This window comes from Ursus arctos, unplaced genomic scaffold, assembly GCF_023065955.2.
Source record: "Ursus arctos isolate Adak ecotype North America unplaced genomic scaffold, UrsArc2.0 scaffold_2, whole genome shotgun sequence".
Classification (NCBI taxonomy): domain Eukaryota; kingdom Metazoa; phylum Chordata; class Mammalia; order Carnivora; family Ursidae; genus Ursus; species Ursus arctos.
The window spans coordinates 64,335,474-64,362,357 of record NW_026622874.1 but is presented as its reverse complement, the minus strand read 5'-3'; the positions used below and the strand labels follow the sequence as shown (position 1 = coordinate 64,362,357).

Genomic DNA, 26,884 nt, shown 5'->3' with positions numbered 1-26,884 from the left:
GAAATCTTTCTTGTTTCTTATTGATCTATTTTTAAGTAGGCTTAAGGATCAAGATGTGAGGGGCGGCTGGGTGGCGCAGTCATTAAGCGTCTGCCTTCGGCTCAGGGCGTGATCCTGGCGTTCTGGGATCGAGCCCCACATCAGGCTTCTCCGCTGGGAGCCTGCTTCTTCCTCTCCCACTCCCCCTGCTTGTGTTCCCTCTCTCGCTGCCTGTCTCTGTCAAATAAATAAATTAAAAAAAAAAAAAGGATCAAGATATGAGCTGAGAACAAGAGTCAGACACTTGGGGCACCTGGGTGGCTCAGCAGGTTAAGCATCTGACTCATGATTTCAGCTCAGGTCATGATCTCAGTCTGACTCCATGCTCAGCTCAGAGTCTGCTGGAAATTCTCCCCCTCTTCCTCTGCCCCTCCCCCTGCACTCTGCCTGTCTAAAATAACTAAATAAATCTTACAAAAAAAAAGTTGGACACTTAATAGACTGAGCCACCCAGCCGCCGCATGCTTCTTAATTTTTAATACCCATCCTGGGTTTCATATTACTAGTGATGAACTGATATACCTGCCATACATCTTTTTGGTTAGTCATGAAAACAAATCTGTTCTAGAATAAAAACAAATAATTTACACACAACAACTGCTTTTATATTCAGTACTCACAAGTACACACATTTCTAAATTTCCCTACAATTTTTTTCATAATGAAGGAATTCCAGAACTCTTTATATGTATACATGTGAAGCAGAATTTCATTATTTCCTCCAAAGAACTCAAAAGCATCTTTACCAGCGCTTATTCAGTTTAACACATTCCAGAGAAGGGTTTGGAGAGCATGATTCTCTTCATTTTAAAATGGAAAAACGGAGTCTGAGTGACACAGATTATTATATAAATAGAATATCAATAAACTAAAAAAGAATTCATTTGAAAACACTGATCACTACTCCAGAAATTTATGTAAGAATAGAGAAATATTATGTTTTCCTAACTTGATCAAAGGGGAAAAAGAATAGTATGCCTAAGGGCATATTTTCTGAATCCATCTAGGCAGTGAGACTGGAAAAGCGTGACTAGCAAGCCCTACATACCAAATTTAAGTGTTTCTAGTAAAGATAAATCCAAATTCTGAAGATACTTCACAACAAAGAATGTTTTTTATCTGCTAAATGTAAACTGCTTGAAAACCAGTCCCTACACCAGCTGCCAGAACGCTGATTTTGAACTTTGAAAGCAGTGTTCTTTGTGAATGATACTCTTTCACAGCTTTTGGAAAGGTATCTATATAATCTAGGTTCTTCCATCCAGGGACAAGGATGCCATGTTGTTACACAATGTATTCTGGTTCCTACTACAATATATTCAAGTCAAAATATAGTTCCAAGGAAAAACACAGAACTAAGACTGCTAGAATCTCTTTCCTGTAAGAGACAAATTCAACATTCATCTCACATGTAACTTTGGGATTTACAGAATGTCTTCAAATCACTGAAACAATCCAGAACAGTCTAGTCCAAATTCAAAGGAAACTAACACTAAATCTATAGCATGAAGCCCTTTCGCTGAGATCATTTTAGCTGTGAACAAACTTTTTAGAAAATTACTAATTACTGGGGTGCCTGGGTGTTTCTGCACTCAGGGCGGAGTCTGCTTGTCCCTCTCCCCCCAACTCGTGTGCCCGCACACACGTGCACACTCTCTCTCAAATAAATAAGATCAAAAAAAAAAAAAAAAGGGACACTTACTAATTGTATTACTAGGATATATACATTATATCAACACAAAGCATGATCATCTTTTTTTAAAATTTATTTTATTTATTTATTCGATGGGGGGGAGAGAGAGAGTGCGCGCGCACGCGTGTGCAGAAAAGCAGGGGGAGCAGCAGGCAGAGGGAGAGGGAGAAGCAGGCTCCCCACTGAGCAGGGAGCCTGATGTGGGGCTCAATCCCAGGACCCTGGGATCATGACTGAAACTGAAGACATGTTTCACCAACTGAGCCACACCCATTAGACTGTGCCCCAAAGCATGATAATTCAACAACATACTAGACACTACTTATAAATATACAAAATAAACCACATTTCATAGTGATTTATGAATGCCCTATTGCTGTATATTCATATATTGCAATAGGACAATACCTGGGCAAGCAATACAAATATAGAACTTTTGAATAGGAATTGCTCAGACTTGTTTTCACCTTCATACCCTACCCCCTCTATAAGGTGATGACTACTATCCACCCACGCCTCCCATACTAATCTCACATCCAAGTTACAAACAGTGGATCGGATAAAAATAAACAAATTTTCACTGTTAACACAGTGCTCTAGTCTGTGAGATACCAAACCATTATGGAAAACAGTTCAACTATGTTTGGAGACCATTTTGTGTAGAGTACCTTGTCTATCTTAAGAGGTTGGAATAAGCATACTTTGATAAAACACTATTTAGCAAGGCAATATAAAATCAACTATGTATTTTTTAAATACTACAAAATTGAGTCCTTCCAGTGGATGCGGCATTAGTTAAGTAAAAAAAATACTAAAAATTTACTGAGCTCTTAATATGTGCAAAGCTCTATGCTAACGTTATATAGATTATCTCACTTACTATTATTATTCCATTTTCAGAGATGAAAAAAACAACTTAATAATCAATAAAAGCTTGAGCCCAGGTCTATCTGGCTCCTCTCAAATACTATGTTATGCTGCCTCCCAAAGATCATTTTATTCCTGGTCTTACTACTCCTCTCTGTTACATCTAGCATACTCGCTATTTGAAACTCTTGCTTGTCTTCTATGATCACACATTCTACTGGCTCTTCAACTACCTTTGCAACCATTATATCATTTCCTTTATGCATTCATCATCCTTAGTCTATCTCTGCATTCAATGAATACTTTGACAGCCTCGAAATATGTTTTGAGAATTGTGACGCCCACTGTAAAATAGTTATAAATAATACAATATGGTCCTAGGTCTTATGAACTTTAAATTTTAGAGGGGGAGGCAGATAAATGACTAATTATTTAAACAAGCAATTATAACTAATAATAAATGTAAAGATATTAAATATATGAGATAGTATATCAAGGAAACTTGGAGGAACAGGGAATGTATCTTAGAAAAACAGTTAACTTTAAGCTGAGACCCAGTGTGAGTAGGGAACAGCCAGGCAAGATGTGGAGGAAAGTATGTTCCCAAAATAGGGAACAGTATGTGTAAAAAGTCCCTGAAATTGTAAAGATTAACAGTAGATAAACCAAAGTGGGGACACCACAAAACAAAAATGGAAAGATAAATGAAAATAGCTTTCAGGATGCCTGGGTGGCTCGGTTGGTTAGGGGTCTGCCTTCCACTCCGGTCATGATCCCAGGGTCCTGGGACAGAGTCCTGCATTGGGTTCCTTTCTCAGTGGGGAGCCTGCTTCTCCCTCTGCAGGCTGCTACCCCTACTTGTGCTCTCTGACAAATAACTGGAATCTTAAAAAAAATAAAAAGAAAGAAAAGAAAGAAAGAAAATAGCTTTCAAAGAGCCTTGCTGGGCTACCTTACGGATTTGGAATCCAAAAAGAAGCTCTGAGCAGAAGAGTAATAAGATAAAATTTATACTTTAAGAAACCCTCTCTGGCTGCTGTGGAAGAATGATTAGAAAGACAGCAAAACTTGGGGCGCATGGGTAAATGTCAGCTGGTTAAATGTCCAACTCTTGGTTTCAGCTCGGGTCATGCACGATCTCAAGCCCAGCGTAACTCGACTTGGCTCAGAGTCTGCTTGAGATTCTCTGTCCCTCTCCCGCTGCCCCTCCCCCAACTCGCACTCTCTATCTCTAAAATAAATAGTCTTTAAAAAAAGAGAAAGAAAGAAAGAAACAATGGACAGCAAAAGCTGATTCTGAAATACCAGTCATAAAATTGACAGATTTAGCGAAGTAGCACTGGAAATTAAAAAATGGATGTATTAAGCAATACTTCAAAGGTGTAACTGATTCATCAGCAAGATGTAGGAAAGGAGGGAGAATTGAAGACTTAAGCAACTGGTGAATTGTATGGTGGTACCATTTAGACATTCCATCGACAAATTATTTACCAAGTGCCCATTATGTAACAGGAACTAGGGACATAGCAGTACAAAAACACAAAAATCCCTGCCCTCATGGGGCTGACATTATAAAAGTTGTCTGCTGGGATGAGACAGAAAGTGGAGATTAAGAGTTCAATAAATATGTTAAATTTTAGATGTCTGTGAAACATTTAAGTGAAAGGTCAAGCTGACAGCCAGGAACACATGTGCATGATATAAACAGAGGGAGGCAGTATGATGACATCATAAAAATATATAATGGAGTGTTAGAATTTTTTTTCAACTTGATAAGAAAGATAACTTACCTTAACTCTCTCTAATATGTAAGAATAACTCTTCTTTCTTTTTGGGTAAGTACACTTATCTAAAATTATCACATTGCAGACTGAACAATGTTCGCAGATTTTTAGCTTAAAATAAGTCTAGTTTGTCTCATCTGTGATAAATTTTTGTCTTCTCTGTGGTCTTTATCAAGCATAGAGACTATAATCACTGTTCTATTTCTCCACGGTAAAAAAAACAGATATAAATTAACTGTATAGGATCTTAAAAAATTACAGCACATTATGTATCTTAATTTGTCCTAGCTTTCATACTCTTTAATCCTACATCTTATAGATGACCATATTTCTAAGGACATATCATATTAGCTAAGTAAGCACAGTACCACCAGCTGCTCAATTCAGAAACCTGGCAGTTATCCTTATCTCCTCTCACTCCCCTATTCCTAATGTGACCCTAACACCAAAACTTGTTAATTCCACATAAATAATTTCTGATTACACTCAGATCTAAGTCCACTGCTGTTCTGTCCAAAACAACAAATCTCACACAGAATATAGCGGCTTTCTAACTTCTCTGCATATCCACCTTGTTCTCCAGTCCCTGCTCTAAGATGCAGCTAGAAATATGATTTTAAAATAATCTGATTATGTCATTTTCCTGCTAGACCAAGGGAGATCTCCCCGTTAAATGCTCATGCAACATTTTATAAGTCTCTTAACACTCACCATCCTAGTAAGTTATATGCTTTCTTAGGGTAAGTTATATGCTTAATACCCATATTTTCCACTACAGCATTTGTTCCATGAGAATAAGAATCCTGACTGCCTCGTATTCGCTGCAATATCTTTAGCAAAGTACCCACAACATAAAAGGTATTCAATAAATATGTACTAACTGAATAAGCAAATATATATATTGGTATATTTTAAATTACATATGTAGACAAAAACTAAAAGAGAATAAAGTGAAAGTTAAAAATGAAAATAAAAATATTAAAGGACTTTTTCTTTATTATATAATCTTATACTGTTATTACAATTTTAAAAATAAGCACTATGTACATCATGTAATTTACTCTTCCAAAGTAAAAGGGTAAGCAGTGTACTAACTGCCTTAAGGTGTTTTATACGGAATCACTGATATACAAATAACTGAAATCACAAAAAGCTAGAATATCTTCATGAAGATACCAGTAAAACTTGAACTATGTTCCTAAATAATTTATATAAAAAATAAACTACACTTACAGAGTTGGATAAAGCTTTCTTTTTTTTTTTTTTAAGATTTATTCATTTGAGAGAGAAAGGAGGAGTGGGCATGCAAGCAGGACGAGGGGGAGAGGGAGACAATCTCAAGCAGACCTCCGCTGAGCACAGAGCCCAACAGTGGAGTCAATCTCACGACCCTGAGATCATAACCTGAGCTGAAATCAAGAGTTGGACGCTCAACCGACTGAGCCACCCAGGTGCCCTGGACAAAGCTTTTTTTTACTCAAATACAGAACAACATTTCATTTAAAAGAGAGTGACAACCACCAATAATTCCTAACTTTCAAAGTACTAATCACCAATAAATTTAGCTATTTTCACACTTATGTATGGTATATATTTCTTAAATTCCAAGATGCCGGTGATTTAAAAAGGCTTAATGAATCACTGACCACATTTTCAGGAAAAAATTTTTTTACTACCACATTAAATATAATTATCAATTGTTTTATCTCCTAATTTCAGAAACATAAAACTGAGAGAAAAACATGTGTCTCATGATCAAGGAAATACTGTATTATACCAACAAACTAATTCTGAAAGTCAGAACAAGAAAGTAAAATAGGAGACATAAATTACAATTAGTAAGCCACAGGGGAAAATACACACAGAAAGCATTCCCAAAGCTAAATCCTGGGGAAAAAAATTATACTCACCAACTGTCCGTCACATGGATAATCTAATCAAATCTTGCTTAGCTCTTCCTGAGAAGTAAAGTTAACATGGCTCGGGTGTATAAACTTAACATGGCTCAGATGCATAAAGTTAACTGGGTTTGTTTTTGTTTTTGTTTTAAAAGGTGGAATGGGGTTGCGGTTGCAAGGAATATATAGAGATGTTGATTTGTATCCCTAGGGAATTCTAAAATGGCAACAGGAGGGAAGTAAAAATTTTACATCAGATTTTCCTATAAATGAATTATTTGCATTCTGACAAGGGTTAGGGACTGTGAACTCAGGGCCAATGCCTGTGGTTTCACATTAAACAAAAGAGCCACTTCAAAAGGGCACCATTCACATTGTAAATATCTTCCATTTGTTTTTTTATAAAAATGTTCTGTGGAGAAATGAATAGGAATGTAGAATGGTGCAGATACTTTGGAAAACAGTTTGGCAGTTCCTCAAAAGGTTAAATAGAGTTATCAGATGGCCCAGCAAGTTCACTGCTAGAAAAATGAAAATATGTTCACAGACACTTGTACACAAATGTTCACAGCCACATTATCCATACAATGGAATGTCATTCTCATCAATAAAGAACGAAGTCCAGGGCAACTGGGTGGCTCGGTCAGTTAGGTGTCCGACTCTTGACTTCAGCTCAGGTCATGATCTCATAGTCCTGTGGGACTGTGTTGGGATTTGCCCTCAGTTAGGAGTCTCTGCTTGAGATTCTCTCCCTCTGTCCTTCCCCTACTCACACACGTGAGCACGGTCTCGCTCTCAAATAAAGAAATCTTAAAGAAAGAAAGAAAGAAAGAAAGAAAGAAAGAAAGAAAGCAAGCAAGCACGAGAGAGAGGGAGGGAGGGAGGGAAGAAGCAGCAAGCATTGGTACATACTACAATGCAGATGAATCTTAAACATTATGCTAAACAAAAGATGCCAGTTCCAAAAGACAACAAATTATACGATTCCATTTGTGCAAAATGTCCAAAAAAGGAAAATCCATAGGGAAAGAAAGTAGATTAGTGGTTACCTAGGGATAGGGGAAAAGGGGAATGTCTGGGATGGAGTGACTGTTAGCTAATGGACACCAAGATCAAATGTTCTAAAACTAGGTAGTGGAGGGGCGCCTGGGTGGCGCAGTGGTTAAGCATCTGCCTTTGGCTCAGGGCGTGATCCTAGCGTTCTGGGTTTGAGCCCCACATCAGGCTCCTCCGTTAGGAGCCTGCTTCTTCCTCTCCCACTCCCCCTGCTTGTGTTCCCTCTCTCGCTGGCTGTCTCTGTCAAATAAATAAATAAAATCTTAAAAAAAAAAAAATTAAAACTAGGTAGTGGGGATGGTTGTATAACAATGTGAATATACCAAGAACCACTGAATTGTACACTTTAAATCAGTAAATTATACACGACACGAAACACACCTTAATAAAGCCATTTAAAAATTTTCTGGCAGATCAAAATAAGGTACCTTGTGGAAGGGGTTCCTTTCCTTGCATAAAAACAAAATATGGGCTAATGGTAATCTTGTAAAAACTTTTTTCAATTAATAGCTTTCAACATGGTAACAAGCTGATTTATTTGACATATGTTGCTACATGTTGACCTAACTGGCTATTCATTTGGAGAAAACAAAGTTAGATCCATTCTTCACATTATACTCAAAAATAATTTCCTCATGGATTTAAGAGCTATATGCAAAAATGAAAGTATTTGAAGGATATTTGTGAATATTTCTATAGCCTACTGTAGAGAAACTTTCTTAAGCAAATCAAGAAACTAGAAGCCATAAAGGAAAATACTGACAGATTTGATTATATAAAAACATTATAGATAAGTATGGTTAAGAGTTATTCTATAAACTGGTAAGTTAGAGATGGTATAATGCGAGAGATGTACACAGGCAATCACAGAAGAGACGGAAATAATCAAGTAGAAACATAAAAAGAGGCACCACATCACTAGTAGTCAGGGAGGTATGAGTTAAAACAAGATAGTTTTCACTCTTCGGTTTGGTTGAAATTTAAAACACTGGTAACAACTAACACAAAGTATACAGGAAAATAAACACTAGTGGCCACCATCATTTATTTTGGAAAACAATACTTAAAGCATCTATGACAATTTTAAGTGTTACATACTCTCTGACTTCAATAGCAATTTTACTTTTGAGACTCTTATAAAAAAACAAAAGCACTAAAAATGATTTATTACAGCACTGCTTAATGTGGCCACAGGACAGAAGTTAAATATATATATATTCATACACACACAAATATAGAACCATGTCTGCCATTTTTCAGTAAAAGAGCAAGCAAGATGTTATCATGTGTAAGGAACAGGAAAAAAAACCCATATGTATTTGTATGTATACAGAAATAAGTCCAAATGATTATACATCAGCTGCACTGGTTATTTTAAGGGTAAAGGTTTGGAAGTAAAAAGGAAATAAAATTATGTATATTTTTTCTTGACCTATTACAGAATTTGTATGTTTCATAATTAAGCAAAAATCCAATAAAAACATATTTTTAAAAGATTTGAAATACACACAGCTCCCATATGTCCACACCTCTCAAAGTCTTGTTGGTGTGTTCATATCTATATGAAATTGAGCAAAGTAACCCAATCAACTGTGGACATACTTTCTAACTCCAATATTCTACTACTAGCTATTTTCTTAAAATATTCCTCTCCTGTTCATTTCCATTTAATAGTCTACCACTCATTACACACATCTTTATTTTTTTATTATTTTACTGTGGTAAGAACACTTAACATGAGATTTACCCTCTTAAAAAATTTTTAAGTGTGCAATACAGTACTGTTGACTACAGGCACAATGTTATACAGCACATCTCCAGAGCTTATTCATCTTGCTTGACTGAAACTTCACACCTGTTGATAAGGAATTCTCCATTTCCCCTACTCCTAACTACAGACCTCTTCAAACTAGACTACCATCCGTTTTTTTAAGACGGAAAAAAGGTAAATCGGACTTTATAAAATATGAATTTCTGTTCATCAAAAGAAACCACCATGAAAGTGAAAAGGCAAGCCAAACATTAGATAATGTTATGTGCAAGGCATATATTGGAGAAAAGGACTGCATTCGGTATATTAAGAGCAGGTACTTTACAAAACAAGATATCCAAATACCCAACAAGCACTAAAAGATGCTCAACCTCACCAATAATCAGGAAAATACAAATTAATACCACAACAAAATACTATTACCCACTAAAATGGCTAAAATTTAAAAAAATGACAACAAATGTTGGTGAAGACGTGGAACAAATGGAACAGCTATACATTCCTGGTTCAGTTACAAAGTCATATAATCAGTTTGGAAAACTGTTTGACAGTATTTACTAAAGATAAAAATATGCTTACCCTGTGGCCCAGCAATTCCACTCCCAGATATATGCCAAAGAGAAATGAGTGCATATTGTTCACCAAAAGAAGGGAGGTGGCCAGGTAAGGCTTCACAGCATCAACTTGAACTTTGTCTCAGAAGATGGGTAGGTGTTCTCTAAGCAGCCAGGCACTGGGAGGAACATGAAAGTCATGAAGATATAACGAACTGTGTTTGGGAATGATGACGGCTCCAAAGAGCTGAAGCACAAGGGTAAGAGACCCAGTGAGACACAACGCTGAAGTGGTAGACGGGATCTTGAAGAAAGAGCTAAACAGTCTGTTATGCCAAGAGACACGGTCAGGACTGGATTTAGAAACTGCATTCAGAAAGGTGTGTAGGACGTAGCTAAGGAAGTCAGGTAACTGTAGCCAGGAAGCCAGTCAGGGTGGGGCACAGAGAGGTAATTCTCACTTTGCTGCCATTTTACCCATTTTGAAGAGTAACTGCTTTTCTTATACTCAACCTACCATTTTAAGAGCAAACACTGTTGAACCACAGGTAAAGAATGCAACTGTCATTCCATAATATTCATAATTAAGAGGCCTATGAAACAAGGGGTATTGGTCTACAACCAAAATTACCTATGAACTCCCCAAAATTATGTAGCAAAAATGTTACGTGTATATGTGCACTTTTTGGGAAATGGTACAAAGATTTCATTGTATTCTTAATGGGGCCCATAACAACAACTACTACAACTGCAACTACAACTACCACTGTTACTACTATTACTACTACTACTACTACCACCACTACCACTGCCACAAAAGGAGTTATGATCCTCTGTTTTGGAGGCCAGCTTCTAAGGTAAGGTACAGAATGGATACCCAGGAAACTAGGAGATGGCCATTTTGAACCACCTAAGTCTCAATGAATAGTTTCCAGCTTTTTGTGGAATAGATTTATTTAGAAATATTTTTAGAGACTTATCTGAATCCCAAATCATATTACCATCTTAAACATCTCAGTTTCTACTTAAGAAGAACACCAGATTAGGAGGAAATTTTTGGTAGTGTTTTAAGGACATCATTTACCTGGAAGAGAAATGGCTCTCTAATGCACGCAACTGATGATTCTGACTTTGACATGGGAAAAAGAAATCATACATGATGGACCCTTAATTCTCCGGGGATTTCTATAAAATTGCAACAAGATGTCAGATAACCCTGGGGAATATGTTGTTATTAGAAATGTTTCCCCTCAATGTTCTGGAATTAATTTCTCTTCCTGGACTGACAAAGTCCAAAACTACTGGCCTTTTAGGCATAGTGCCAATTCAACAGATGGGTCCTACATTTTCCTAATGGTAGTGGTGGACTGTCAAGTGTGAAGTCATGTACTCAAGCAAGACAGTATCTGTTTCATGCAGTAGCTAAGAGGATTTCTGATAGGGTTTTAAATCAACAACATAAAATAACCTATATGCTGTGATTTTGTCTGTAATTTCTATTCCTTTCTATTTTTGATACCTCAAATACATTTAAATAGACCCCTACCCAAACCCAGATGTCCCAAAATATGCAATAAGTCAACCTAAACAATATTAAGCCCCTAATTCCTTCAAGTATTGGATCTTACGCACGTATTCTCAGACATTAATGTGGTGATTCAGTAAGTCCACAGATGAAACACCAGCTTCTTTAAAGGTTTAACAATGCCCAGTGATAGACCAAAGAAGAAAACAGGAGGCAGCTTGATCACACTCTAAATTTTCAAAGCCAGGAATAGTTATCATGTGAATGGGTAAAGAAGCTTCATGTCTTTTGACACTTCCTTATTTTATTATTATTTTTTAAAGTTTATTTAAGTAATCTCTACATCCAATATGGGGCTCAAACTCACCACCCTGGGATCAAAAGCTGTATGCTCCTCCAACTGAGCCAGCCAGGCACCCCAAAACCTCATTATTTTTTAAATTTATATTTATTTATTTTCCTTTATGTTGCCCTCCACAATGGATATCTAGGAAGGTAGTGACCATTCTGGCCACTTTTTCTGAGTATCTAGTAAAAACAGGCACTCTGGCTTTCACTTTCATATAAAATGAGTGTTCTGATCTCTGCAGCACAATCAAAAAGCTATTTAACAGATAAAAAATAAATCAGTTCATCAACCATTTTATTTCTGTCTCTATGTCTTTACTGGTTAGTCCTTGCTAGCTTTTAAGAAAATATTATTCCTAAAATTATCAAACAGTTCTTTCAGCCCTGGCATTACTGATTAAATGCCTCTAAATGTCAAGAATTCATTCCAAGAACTTCATCTCTTCTCTATCTACACTCACTCTCCAGGTAATCTCATCAAATCCCATGGCTCTAAACAGCATCTCTACCCTGATCAACCACCAAATTTGTATTTGTCCCAATCCTGAGGTTTATATATCAAACTTCCTACTCAGTATCTCAACCGGAAACATTTAATAGAAAACTCTAAATCAGTACATCCAAACCAAATTCTTCCTTTCTGCACTCCTGCAAACCTGCCTCTCCTAGTGTTCCAAATTTCAGTAAATGGCACCCAACGTTGAGGCCATCATCGTAGTCAATCTTGACTACTCTTTTACTCAGACCCCACAGCCAATCTAAGTTATCATTTCCACCCCTTTAAAAATATATCCTGCGGGGTGCCTGGGTGGTTCAGTCGGTTAAGTGTCTGCCTTCAGCTCGGGTCATGATCCCAGTGGGATCAAGCACCGCGTTGGGCTCCCTGCTTCTCCCTCTGCCTGCCGCTCCCCCTGCTTGTGCTCTGTCTCTCTCTGACAAATAAATATTTTTAAAAATTAAATTAAATTAAAATAAAAATGTATCCCAAATCCATCTCCCTGATAACACCCTAAGTTCAACTCACAATCATCTCTTGCCTCAAATATCACAATGGCCTAACTGGTCACTCTGGCTGCATCATTCTTGCCTTTCAAAGTGTATATATTAGATCAAGTCACTTCCTTCCTCAGACCTCCCAACAGGTTCCTATCAAATCTAGAATAAGATCTAGACACTTAGTCCAGTCTTATAAGTCCCTAAGTTCTATAGCACATGGCTACCTCTTCTATTTCCTATCATTCATCCTCACCTTGTTTACTCTGCTCTAACCCTTTCTTATTTCTTAAACACAGCAAACATACTACTGCCCAGGTCTTATGTTCACGCCCCAGACAGCTGCATGGGGTGCTTCGGATCCTTCAGGTCTCTACTCAAATACCACTGGCTCAAAGGACTTCCCTAACCACTGAACATCCCCTTATTTTGTTTACATTTCCTTTACAACACCTGTCATGGAAATGCTATGACATGATATCCATTTATGTAATATCTATCTTACTAGAAAGTGAGCATCAATGGTTTTTTTTAAGTAATCTCTACACCCAACATGGGGCTTGAACTCAAGACCCTGAGATCAAGAGTTGTACACTCTACCGACTGAGCCAGCCAGGTGCCCCTGAAAGCAATGATTTTTGACTGCTGTATTCACTGCTGTTTCCCCTGGGCTTAGAACAGTACCTGGTATAACATAAGTACACAATTAATATTTACTGAATGAAAGACTATATATTCCTTCTGTTAGAAGGCACAGGAAACAATGCTGGTTTTAGTTTTTATTTGACTCTGAACAGAGGACTTAATCTACTGATATCCCAAAGGACTAACTGTCCAGTAGATTGCCTGGATAAAACACAGGCACATAATAAAGATCCTCAAGAGGAAGAGATTTTTGTCCTAGAACTGACTCACTCTGGCATAAAATAATCATATCCCAAGACACTCTTTCAAAAATCTTTACAATACCTTGCTTGAACCACATGTAATATGATGGCAGCACATTACAGCAGTACTAAAACATCTTGTTCTGGAAGAGTAAGATGAAAATGCCCAAGGACCTTATTTTTGTTCATTCATCACTATATCCTAAAGTCTAGCACATAATAAACACTCAATAAACTGAGGTGGTTTAGTGAAAGCAATGGGTTCTGCTTTGGAAGAATACACTGGGCTCCTAAAAATCATAGAAATGCTGATCAGCTTTAAAAAGAGAACTGTCCTGGGGCACCTGGGTGGCTCAGTCGGTTAAGCATATGCCTTTAGCTCAGGTCACGATCTCAGAGTCCTGGGATTAAGACCCACTTCAGTTCCCTGCTCAGCAGTTTGCTTCTCCCTCTCCCTCTGCCCCCACCATGCGTGCGTGCTCTCTCTCTCTCTCAAATAAATAAATAAAATCTTTAAAAACAAACAAATAAATAGAGAACTGTCCTAACTAAACCCAATTCAGTTCAAAGACTTAAGGTTCTCTGCCCCCAAAACTTCACATTGAAAGATATATTCCTGTTCACTTTGGAGACAAGTCCTTGATTTGGTAAGAAGCAACAGCCAAACATAAAAGTCTAGTCTCAGGGCGCTTGGCTCAGTTGATAGAGCACGTGACTCTTGACCTCGGGACTATAAATTCGAGTCCCATGTTGAGTCTACGCAGAGATTACTTAAACACAAAATCTTAACGAACAAACAAACAAACAAACAAACAAACAAAAAAAGCCTGGTCTGGAGTTACATGGGAGAACACAAGAGTAAAATTCATAGCTGAGGAAAATAAGAGAACATAAATTGAGAATTAGAAAAAATACATATACATGTAACAAAGTTGCTTATACATACTTTCAAAAATGTATTTTGTGTATTCTTACCTCCTATAGGCATTATATACAAAGGAGGTCATTTGCTTTCCTAAAAAAAATTTCTCTTTTTAGGAAATAAATTAATTAGTAATTGCAAATCTGTATTATGTACTTGCTACGTGACAAACATTATGCTAAGCACTTCTCACATATTATCTAGTACAATCTTTCAACAGCCCTATGCTGTATTATCGTCATTTTACAGTGAAGAAAACCAAAGACCGTTAAGTATTTTGCTAAAGATTACACAGTAAGTAGCAAAACTGGGATCTGAGCCCAGTCAATCCGATTTCTGAGTCCATGATCTTAATCACTATTTAGGATTTTCAACAAATTGAGGGGAAATATACCAATGTGAAGGTGGGAGATTTGTTCATTATTAAGAAAAGCAATTATACAATGTCTTTATTTGGATGCATATTATAGTAACAATAACGCGTTAACTAAGATATTGAAGGAGTGGAGTATATTCTAGTAAAAGTTTTCTGAGTAACTAAAACAAACAATTGTTTACTTGATTCTAATCTTTGTTAGAAATTACCTTTAACAGTAACAGCACAGTACTTACTACCTTGTCTAAGCAGAGTGTATAGAACGCAGTTCCGCCTTTGTTCTGTTGATCTCTAAGTACGAAACCCAACCTTACATAGTACTGAAGACACAGGAAATCATAGGAAAACAGGTAGAAAGTACAGATACAAATTACAGTCCCCTAAACTCATTTGGCTAATGTTATTTTCATTTTCATACCTTTGCAGATGATCTTCCCCTACCTAGAATGCCCCCTCTAAACCTTACTGAGTAACTCATATTTATCTTTCAACACCTGGCTCTTCCCCCTTGCAGGAAGCTATTCTTAACCTTTTCTTAACATGATCTTACTATATTCACTACTTCATGAGGCAGAAAAATAAAAAAATCTCTTCTCCCAACACCTAAGCACAGAAATGGAAATGAGATTTGCATCAGAAAAATGTTAGTTGGTTGAATGAGAGATGAACACAAAAAAATACTCATTTTTATTTGTTTTTTTAAAGTAGACTCCAGGCCCACTGCAGAGATCAAGACCTGAACTGAGATCAAGAGTTGGATGTTCAACTGACTGAGCCACCCAGGTGCCACAGAAAGAATACTTGTTAAACAGAATTAAACTTTGACTTTATCTACATTTATATAACTTTTTTTCTGTACACACACATACACACACAAAATTAACTTAAATCTCTCTCTTGTGGTTTCAAGGTGATTACTTTTTTGATATGTTTCTGCATCTAAATTTTAACTTCCTAACGTGTGTTATCACTTCATTTGATGTAATCTATCCTTGAGATTTATATCCTCCGATCTTCTGTGAAGACATTTACACTACATATAATATTGTTTACCCAGGAATTATTATACATGATTGATTCACTCCCCCGTTTTCTCAAATGTCAGTTAGCAGTTTCTTCTTTCAAAGTCAATCTTTTAAATTCTCTCCATTCAGCCCTATTAGGCTTCTTCTTTTTTTTAAAGATTCATTCATTCATTCATTCATTCATTCATTCATTCATTTATCTGACAGAGAGAGACAGCCAGGGAGAGAGGGAACACAAGCAGGGGGAGTGGGAGAGGAAGAAGCAGGCTCGCAGTGGAGCAGGGAGCCGGCCTCCGGGCTTGATCCAGGACGCTGGGATCACGCCCTGAGCCAAAGGCAGACACTTAAAGACTGAGACACCCAGGTGCCCCCCTATTAAGCTTCTTATATTAGCAAACATTTAAATTCTGGTGCCTCCATTTTCAGCAGTGCTGAATTTAAAAAAACATTATCATAAGGAATATCTCCTCCATATTCTAAATAATGTCACTTCTATCAAGAAGCCAATAATATAGCTACTTTCGAATCTGACACTGTCCACCTGTGGTCTCAGGACAAATTAGATGGGATGAGAAGGGTGATTTGTTATCAAGTGTGGAAAAGATAAAATGTAAAACAAGTCAAAGAGTCAGGATTTATTTACTGTGGAACTATAACATAAAACAAAAGGTAAGTTAACCAAAGCTTCACTGGTGATAGAACTCACATTCATAATTCTGTCAGCCTTTTATAGAAAGCTAATTTCTACTTCACTAGTAATCACTTCAAATCTCTACATTCTGATTATCTTTGTAACAATAGGAATATTTACTTTCTTTTCTACAGTGTTTCTATACTCATCATGATTGCCATGCTCTGTACCATGGTTTGTATTTAACAACTGAAGCAATGGTATGGACTTTCAAATGTCCACAATTAGAATTTCAAAATTCAAAACAATGTTATTTCATACTGTTTAAGCTGATTTTAGACCAACTTCAGCTCCCGTTCAACATCACCAGTCTTACCTCATTTCTTTTTGGTAATTAGATCCAGTTAGAAAATCAAGAAGAAGAAGAACTCAAAAATGTTTTTAGCATCTTGTTACTAGCACTTAAAAAAAAAAAAACAACAAAAAAAATCAGACTATAAGAGACACATTATTTCTCACTTGTACATTAGAAAAAAGCTGATAAGCTTTTCTGGCAAACACAGAAACTGTGTGCATTTTTCAATGCAAACATCTAAAAAGCAGTGAGGTGAATTCTATTCTGTTCATTTCTTATAGTTTACAGAGGGAATCCCTATTGACAGGTAAAATAGATTCGAAGTAGTTTAATTCCACTTATTATCAGATACTTTTATTTAAAAAGTTATATAGACCAAACTATAGAGAAATAATTCCCCATTAAAGTGTAAAAAGAATGCATACATTAAGTATTTATGAATGAAATTATACAATATCTGAAAGATTTGCTTCAAAAGAAGCAAAGCTGGGGAGGCAGCAGAGGCCATTAGATAACTGGGTGGTGGTAACTGTTGAAGCTGGATGTTGAATACAGAACAACTCACTACACTATTCTCTTCATTTCTGTATGTTTGTGATTTCCCACATTTCAGTTTTTTGTTTTTTGTTTTATTTGACAGAGAGACACACAGCGAGAGAGGGAACACATGCAGGGGGAGTGGGAGAGGGAGAAGCAGGCTTCCTGCCCAGCAGGGAGCCGGATACCAGGATCCTGGGACCATAACCTGAGCCGAAGGCAGCCGCTTAACGACTGAGCCACCCCGGCGCCCCTGAAATTTCCCACATTTAAAAAATGAACAAAATAAAATGGAAAAGGCATACAGTCCTGTCGTCAACTTGCATATGTCTGAGAGCAAATGACTAAAAACTACGAAAAGCAGAACCTTTTAATGCTAAAATAAATTTTATAGATTCTTCAAATATATATGTTAGATGTTCAACAAAGGCAATACAACTCCTGAAATAACAAGGTTATTAAATTTCTGTTATCACTTAAATCTGTAATTTATTATGTTGTGTCAATATCACACTGCCATTAACCACCCCTAAGGAGGCAGTCACTAAAATACTGATTTCTAAAACATGGAATGTAAGATTGACACTTATCATTAACTAAGAAGACAAATCATAAATTTGAAAAGCTAGCCTCTCCATACAAAAGAATATAAACCAAAAAATGACAATTTAAGGAAAAATATAATTTAAAAAAACAAAATAACTCAAAACAAAAATTACTTTCATTGCCCTGTTTAATGGCAACCAGGTTTAAGATACCTCATGCTTCTAGAAAGGCTGACACAAAGTAGACTTCACAGCAGACAACAGTTAAGTGTATATTACCTTTAAACGACTCAGACCAAAACACATAACTCAAATAGCAATATGAAATTTTTAACTGGAAATGCACCACCTATAGATAATGGTAAAACTTCCCCACTGTGTACAGACAGACCATTTTGGCAGGACTGAATGAGGCCACTTCTTTATTTGTAAGGCCTAGAAGACGACTTAGGATAAAACCTCAAGTGGTACTACTGCTAATGCCATAAAGACACAATGCCTAGCAAGATATATCGGCAAGTTATGCTCCATATTTTAGAACACAACTCAAATATATGACATGAAAATTGCTATTATTACCTGATCCTGAAAGATCCTGAATGATTTTCTGTAATTATTGCAAGCATTATTTTTTAAATTACGAAGTATCTCCTACATCCAAGACTATATAAATATGTATCTATATGCACACACACTAGACACATATGTATGCTATTAAAAAACCCACAAATTTACTCCCCAAGTTAAAAATTAGAGAAAATATAAAACTTTTCACAAATTTCCATGACATTCTCACACACATGCCATGACAATAGAGAGACAATCACACCATTTTTCCTCAGATCTTTCCATTACCTTACCGAATCCTGTAATCTGTGCTATCAAAACACCTTTCTGAATTTCTTGTTCTTTTAAAAATGCAGTGGTTATTTTAAAATTTCCAGTACTAGATTCATGGGTAGTCTGTCCAATAGCTACCGCATTTTATCCCAGAAGAGTTTCCTGGATGCATGTACACCCAAAAAAATGACATTAAGACCTCTGTTACAAACCCATTACAGAAATACATTGAAAACAAAATAAGGAATGTAACCAAAGTATGCCTTCTTTTCAAAAACACCAGATGATACCAAAACACATTTTATAGCAAAAAGTTGCATAGAGAGTGGGAAGACTTTATAGCTTCCTAAGAATTAATAATGGCAAAAACTCTGCAATTAAGTCATGAAACCTCAACTTTTAGGAATATTCTTTCCTCCTCCTTGCCCTTTTGAAAACCTCCACCATCACAGAATCCTTAGCTTCAAATGGATTAGAATCTATTCAAGGACAGGGGCGCCAGGGTGGCACAGCAGTTAAGCGTCTGCCTTCGGCTCAGGGTGTGATCCCAGCGTTATGGGATCGAGCCCCACATCAGGCTCTTCCGCTATGAGCCTGCTTCTTCCTCTCCCACTCCCCCGGCTTGTGTTCCCTCTCTCGCTGGCTCGCTCTCTCTCTGTCGAATAAATAAAATCTTAAAAAAAAAAAAAAAAAAGAATCTCTTCAAGGACAGAAGCCACATATTACTCATCTTTGTGTCTCCTGCATAAAATTCAGTCAATAATGTTTGTTATACGTAACATAAACTTCAGTAAATGAGCTTCGGAAGCTTCAGTCCCACTGCAAAACCAGAAAGAGGAATTTAAGAATAAAAAGAATAAAGCTTTAAATATTTGAGCAATATATTTTCTTACCACCTAATTCAGAATCATGTACTAACACTGCGAAAATGAGTTTGTAAAGAATAAAGAATAAAAAAGAATTAAAGACATGTCCTTTAAGTTTTCCTTCCTTTCAGTGCACTCAAAAACTGTCACATCTTTCACCTTAAACTCATCCCAACATCTTCATCTCCAAAGCTCTATGTATTTTAAAACGCTTTCAAATGAGACCTAAATATAAAAAGGTTCTACTTCACCACAATTTAAGTTCCTGAAGTTGTATGCATAATTTGTGTGATTGTGCTTATGCTCATCTAACAGTGAGGGTCTTTCATCAGATTCTCAGAAGGATCAGTGACCCCCAAAAAAAACTTTAAGAACTACTAATCCAGCATCTCAAAAACACTCTATTTTCCAGAGATACACATTTAAGCTGCCTAAGGTCAAATATTTTTCCCTCATATTCACTGACGGAATCTTTACTGCAAAATTAGTCTTTAAAGAACTCCTTCAGCCTGGCCAAAAAGTTCCAATACGGATGTACAGCAACAATTCCCAGATCCCCAAAACAGTTTATTCATAAATGCCAAAAGAAAATGCAAAAGAAGGCACACTGTATCACAAACTTGCCATGCTTTTAGAATGGTAAACAGACCTGTATCCTTCCATATAAAATTGTCTGGGATATGTAAATTCCCTCCAAACTGAACAGACTTTTTAGGAAAGTTTTAGTTTCAAGTCCACACTGACTTGTCCTCCTCGCTGGACTTAATAACCCATCACTGTCACGGCAAGTCCCCTCATAGGCACCCAGGTTGTTTCAACAGGGTCACCTTGATTATTCTCACCCCAAGGCAGGGACCACCAAGTAATTATTCAATAAAACATCTGTTGCATGAATGAAAGAAGATCCTCCCTCCGAAAGATTTGAAGTTAGGCGGTCAGCCCCTCCTACAGCTGCTCCAGTACAAGTTTCAGCTGTGAAAGACATCCCTCTCTCAAATACACAACCTAAGTGTCAGAAACGCTCTGATCCTCCATAAACAAGAAAGAATACAGTCGTGGATGCCCATTTCCTACAGGCCAACCTAGCAGGCCAACCTATGATCCGCACATCTGTGTGACACAAGTGATCTCTGGCAGATACAATGCAGCCAGTCGCATCCACCCCTATCGTTCGGGAAACCCGGACGGGTCCCACAAGACCTCCCGAGGTGCCCGAGACGCGTGGGGAACGTAGCACCGGACAAGCAGTCACAGTACCTGAGGTAGTGTCTCAACTTTGTCACCAACTTACAGTGTGACCTTGGAAAAAGGGTCCCTTTATGCCTCCATTTCCTACTTTATAAATGGGAGAAAACATCTCTTCTACCATTTTCGCCCGGAGATGTAGGATCACAAAGAACAGAGCGTTCAGAAAAGCGTACAAGCTCTGTTCTGCGGTTGGGTGTCAGCACCGACTCAGGCCAACAAAAAGGCCATCCATTCCGTACAGCCTCGCGGGAGCGGTTCGGTGCCAGAGCCTCGGGTTCGCACGCACACAACCCACTCCGGCCAGAGGCGCAAACTACTCGGAAGACTACGACCGGCCGCGACGAGCGTCCCCCACCCCCGGCCCCGCGCGCAGATGCTACACTGTGCGCGATACCGCCATGACTCCGCTTTCCCGACCAGCGGTAAGGCGCTCCCGATTTCCACAACACACACGCGTGTCCACCGGAAGGGGACATCCCAAATTTTCTTTTAAAAATGAGGTAACTCGTGAGGGGAACTCCAGCACACTGACACAAATCCGAGCCAACTCTTCCGGAACACTTTCCTGCCTCGCGCACACACACAAACACAGCCGCTCGACACCAGCACACCATCTGTCTTCCAGACCAAAAACATGTCTTTCCGTGTCCAAACTCCCCAGGAACATCCATTCAACTTACACCCCCGAGGGCCGAGCGCGCAGGGCCGAGCACCCCCCCGAAGCCCACCTCCCGGGCCACTCTCCCCGGACCCGGGGGGATGCTCCCGCCGCGCCTCCGCGACGCGCCAACTAACCTGTCAGGGGCTCGGGCGACTCCGCCTCCGCTCGCCGACTTTCCCGCCCCCCTCCCCCCAGGCCGGGAGCCCGCCCGTCAGGGACACCCCTTCCCCCCCGCCGGGAGGGACTTCCCGGTACGCTTAGGATCCCCTCGCCTCCCTCCCCTCCCCCACCCCTGCCGCCGCTCTCCCGGAGGTCCAGGTCCGGGAGGTGACAGTGGCTCCCGGGCCGCCCAGGCTCGCCTCACTCACGGAGCACTTAGGCCCGAAGCCTCCGCGGGCGGTTCTGCTCACCGTGTCAGAGGCCGACGCCGAGCGAGAGGAGAGTGCAGGGAAGTGGGGAAGGGGGGCGGCCGCCAGCAGGCTCCTCCGCGTCCCCGGGTCGGCGGCGGATCCCTGCCGCTTGTCAGGAGGCGGCCCGCGGGTGCGCGGACTGGCGGAAATGCGAGCGAGGAGAAGGGAAAGGCGTGGGGCTGAGCAGAGGCCACCGAGGGGAGGCGGTCCCGCAACCGAGACGGGGATCGTCTCCCCCTCCGCAAAGCGAACCCAAAATGGCGGCGGGAGCGGCGGCGGCAGAGCGGCGGCGGCGGCGGCTGCTCGGGAGGGAGGGCGGGCGCGAGCGAAGGGCGCCTCGCGCCCCCCCACCTCCCACCAGTCCCTCCCCGCGGCCCCCCCCGCGGCCCTCCCGCCCCCGACTCGGGCGGCGGAGCGCGCACGCCCGCCCGCACGCGCCGGACCGTCTCCGGGCTCGCCGCTCGCTCTCCCCCCGACCCCCGCCTTCGGCCGCCTGGCGCGCCCGCCGGCCCGTCGGCGCTCGCTCGGGGGCGCCCGCTCGCACGGCCCCCGGCTCCCCCTCGGCCCCTGTCAGGACGGTCGGGCGCGGGCCCTCACGCGTACCTCCGGCGGCGCGAGCCCCAGCCTCCTCCTCCTCCACCGCCTCTTCTTTCCTCCCCCCCTTCCCCGCCCCCACGGCCACCAACCGCCGCCACGGCCGCCGCCGCCGCCGCCCCCCCACATGCCCTCCGCCCCTCGCGCGTGCGCCTCCCACAATCCCCCCCGCCGGACCGTTCCATTCCCGCCGCCTTGGGAGCGGGAGGGGGGAGGGCCGGCGCCGCGGCGGGGCTGTGGAGAGCGCTGGAGCCACGCGAGGGGCGGGCAGAGGCCCAGGGCGACTCACCTCCGCGGCCGCAGCGCAGCGCCGCCCAGGCTGGCTTCCGCGCTCGGCCGCCGGGCCGCGGTGGGCGCGTCGAGAGCGGCTTGGCTCCCCTCCGCTGGCGGGCGGTTGGAGGCCGCGGCGGCTGCGCGGTGAGCAGCTTCCTGCCGAACGGCTCGAGCTCGCCTGTCTCCTGCGGGAAGCGCGGAGAGCGGCCGGCACTTCGCGGTGCGTGCTGCTCGCGGCCCTGGACTCCCCGCCACGCCACTCGCCGGGGAAGGAGCCGGCGCCGGGGCTGCGCCCTCGAGGGAAGGGAGCGGGGTCCGAGCCCCCGCGAGGTAGGGAGCGAGGCCCTGGGGCCGGCGGCTGTCCTGGGGGCTTCCTTCCGGGCTCCGTGTGGCGGACTTGGACCCGCCGCGGAGCCCGGGCGCTGGGCGCCTTTCTTGCTTTGTGTTGTAAAGCCCAGCCTGGACGGTTTGGGTTTCACGCCACTGTCTCCCGCAGGATGCGTGTGAGCACTTCCACACATTCCTCTTGGCTGCCGGCTATATCCTCAACCTCATCGGGCAGCTTGGAGGCACAGGGTAAAGAAAGCACGTATTTCTGGTTCGCTGCGGGCTTGATCTTCCATGTCTTGCGTGTCCTTCAGAAAGTTGTTGTTCTTCGTTATTTATCAAAAGGAAGCGAAAAAGTGGACATAGAAACTAGCGGAGTCCACATCGGCCTTCAGCGTTGGTGAGATACTACACGCCAAGTAGAGAGTGCTCCCGTTCACAGACCTGGCAGCGCGGGTCAGGTTTGTGGCTGCAGTTGGTAGTGTGTGTCCTGTTCTCCAAACGGTTCATAAAACAGTGCGAACCGAGGCCTGGCAGATTTCTGCGGCTCCTGATGCTGCTTTCTCAATATTCGGCAGCAACACCTACTTTTTCTTAATGAAAGAATTCGGGAGAACTGTGGACTGTCAGAACCCAAAGCCTGCCTAATCTAGTAGTTTTTAGTTTCATCCAAGGGGTAAAGCAGAATACATTCCCGGAGGGATCTCCTTGGGTTTCCCTTTCCTTCACTTCTGTGGAGTTGTAGGGATCCAGGGAACAGTTTGAAAATCACTCTACGAGAGTGACCTCAAAGCCCTGTTGAAGCTCTAAAGTTGAAGTAGACATACCACCCTTTACACATTTCGATGTATGAATCAGGTTTTGTTTGTTTGCTTTGTATTTTTTAAGGTAAAGAGGAAGTCAGCTAATGACCTCACTATATATTTGCTTTTCCTAAGCATGTCTTAAGGCTCAGCTCTTTCATGGAGCCCATCTAAGTTTACTTTGATCTTTTTTTAATTGTGCCATGTATGCAAATGTGTTGCCCTACCAACATTTTTAATTTGATGGCAGGGACTAGGTCTAACACTTCTTGTGTATCCTTTTATAGCCCTAGTGCAAAGTGAGTAGTGGAAATGTTAAAAGAATGTTAGATACTTAAAATCTGAGAAGGGAAAGAGAATTAACATTTGTGGAATGCCATGTCGGGAGAACACGTGTTCCTGCTTTAATAACACTTTGAGGTAGATCATCCTAACCCCCATTTTACAGATGAGAAGCCTGAGGCTCAGAGAAGTCCATTAACTTTATCTTTAGATTTCACTTTGCAGACTGTGCCTGGGTGGCTCAGTCCATTAAGCGTCGGACTTCTGCTCTGGTCATGATCTCAGGGTGCTGGGATTGAGCCCTGCGCAGCAGGAAGTCTATCCCTCTGCCCCTCCCGACACTTGTGCTTTTGGGGGCTTTCTCTCTCTCAAATAAAATCTTAAAAAAAAAAAAAACATTTCACTTTGCCTGTCCTAAAAACCTTTTTCACTATACCACATTGTCTTCATAGTAAAAATTTGTTAGCCCCAACATAAGTACATACTACGAAGAAAAGACACTTAGTGGATTCCACTGCACCTGTATATAAAGAAAGTTGCTCACTTATGGTCTCTGCCTTCATCTTGCTTTCATGAGTTGTCAGTAAGTATAGACAAGATAGTACCCTGTTCTTTTGTATAAGCCCCAGTGCCTATTAAACTATATTAAGTACTCAGTAAAATGACCTTATTGAATGAATGAAACCTGAATTACTTGAACCAAGGAAGGTATGGAAGGCAGAATGATGGTCCCCCAAAGATGCCCATGGCCCAGTCCCTGTAACGTGTGCATGTTACATGGCAAGAGGGAATTAAGGACGCAGATGGAATTAAGTTTGCTAATCAGCTAACCTTAAAATAGGAAGATTATCCTGGATTATGTGGTGGGCCCACTGTAAGTATAAGAGTTGTGAAAAGATGGAAGAGGGAACAGAAGAGTCAACGTCTGAATGCTGCTATATGGCAAAGGCTTGACCAGCTGTTGCAGGCTTTGAAGATCAAAAGAGCAGCCTCTGAAAACTGCAAAAGTCAAAAAACCAGTTCTCTACTGGAGCATCCAGAAAGAACACGACTGTACATATACACTTTGATTTTGGACTTCTAAACCACAGAACTCTGAGGAGACAAATGTGTGTTGTTTTATGCCACTAAGTTTGTGATAATTTGTCACAGCAGCTGGAAACTAATGCAGAAAGGGGAGCCAAATCATGATTAGCTTCCAGAGTACCTGCCTTGGATTGTGGTCTTGTGCTTTAATTCAAGAGTTTGTTTTGTTTTTAAGATTTTGTTTATTGATTGATTTATTTGAGAGAGAGAGCGAGCACGGGCGGAAGTAGGGGGAATAAGCAGAGGGAAAGGGAGAAGCAGGCTCCGCGCTGAGCACAGAGCCAGATGCAGGGCTCCATCCCAGGACCCTGAGATCATGACCTGAGCTGAAATCAAGAGTCTGATGCTTAACTGACTGCGCCAACCGGGCAGGCACCTCTGTGCTTTAATCCAAACGGGGGTATGGTTCAACTGAAAGTTTGCCTCAAGCAAAGTGATCGGCACTCAACCAAGCTGCCTAGGTTTCCAGTATTTCCCTGCTGCTCTGCTTCTGGCATCAGTGCTCAAGCTGTAAATGGACAGCTGGTTCTGTGGTCCTGCTGTACGGACTTGCCTACTAGAATAGAAGCAATTAAACATTTATTTCATGGTGCTTCCTTGCTGGGTTGTTGTCTAAATGCAGTATAGATAAGCAGGAAAACCTCTTCACTACAAACTTCAAAATCAGGTTTCAAAAGTTAAAAGAAATTTTTTTGAAGATAAAAGTCAACTAGAATATCATGGTTGACTTTACATTTGACAAGGTATGGGTAAATGCTATATAAGCATAATAGTCTAAATGATTTTCTTTTAACAAGGGAAGAACTCTGAAATTTTGGAGGTGGGGTGTACCAAGATTTTAAGCTGCTTCAGGTGATGGATTGCTTATTAGCGAAGTATAAACGGACGCTCCAGACTGCACGGGTGCAGAGCCTGGCTCTGGGAAGTTGGGTGGAACCGTAGTGGTAGTGACACATTGTAGATTTAGATACTACGGTCATCTCCATTTTAGAAATGAGGGAACAGCCACACAAAGTGTAAGTGGCCTGCTCAAGGTCACCCAGTTATTAAGTAAGAGAGCCAGGTTTCAAATTTCAGCGCTTAGATTCTAGAGTCCATGCTTTTGACCATTCTGCCATGCTTGCCACTCTTCTTTGTAAATTGGAGATATCACTAACATCATAGGATTGTTGTAAAGGTAAAATGAGTTAATTCACATAAAGCGCTTAGAGCAGTCCCTGGCGTACAGAAAGTGGTTAGTAATATGTTAGCTATTGCTGTCGTTGGAGCTCTAGATTATTTTCCAATGTGCTTGAGTCACGGAAGAAAAGAAACATCAAAGCGGATGCTCCTTACTTCTGCCTTGATCAGCAGCTGTTTTATCTCTTTTATATGTTAGTGCTGTCATTGCTCTTAGCTTGGTAAAAGTTAGATTACCAGAGGGGGGAAATGTCTAGAAAACATACTCCAGTGCCCTTGTTTTACAGGTAGGAAACTCGGGCCCAGAGAGAAGGAAAAAAAGACTTCTACAAGCTTAAAACAATGTTTTTTTCCTGTAGAAAATCTTTTTTTTTTTAAAGATTTTATTTTATTTATTTGACAGAGATAGAGACAGGCAGCGAGAGAGGGAACACAAGCAGGGGGAGTGGGAGAGGAAGAAGCAGGCTATTAGCGTAGGAGCCTGAAGTGGGCCTCGATCCCATTACGCC

General features: G+C 40.9%; 2 protein-coding genes across 14 annotated transcripts in view; one reads left to right on the top strand and one right to left on the bottom strand.

Moving 5' to 3' along the window:
* The window catches only part of ASH1L (ASH1 like histone lysine methyltransferase), a 173,606-nt gene extending 151,070 nt beyond the window's left edge, over nucleotides 1-22,536 (bottom strand). For 2 of the 8 annotated variants that reach the window (XM_057314999.1, XM_048225436.2), the window contains exons 1-2: nucleotides 22,435-22,513; nucleotides 9,688-9,841 (exon numbers count right to left, since the gene is read on the bottom strand). The gene's annotated coding sequence lies outside the window, so the exon portion shown is untranslated. Of the gene's footprint in view, nucleotides 1-9,687; nucleotides 19,267-21,831; nucleotides 22,189-22,434 lie in introns of those variants that run through there. The other 6 variants (XM_057315002.1, XM_057315001.1, XM_057315003.1 and 3 more) reach the window with 5 other exon arrangements.
* A 171-nt stretch (nucleotides 22,537-22,707) lies between these two features.
* Nucleotides 22,708-26,884, top strand: part of DAP3 (death associated protein 3) — a 35,275-nt gene continuing 31,098 nt past the window's right edge. For 2 of the 6 annotated variants that reach the window (XM_026485201.4, XM_026485204.4), the window contains exon 1: nucleotides 22,708-23,028. The gene's annotated coding sequence lies outside the window, so the exon portion shown is untranslated. Of the gene's footprint in view, nucleotides 23,029-23,194; nucleotides 23,275-26,884 lie in introns of all 6 variants that reach the window. The other 4 variants (XM_057315006.1, XM_048225438.2, XM_026485203.4 and 1 more) reach the window with 4 other exon arrangements.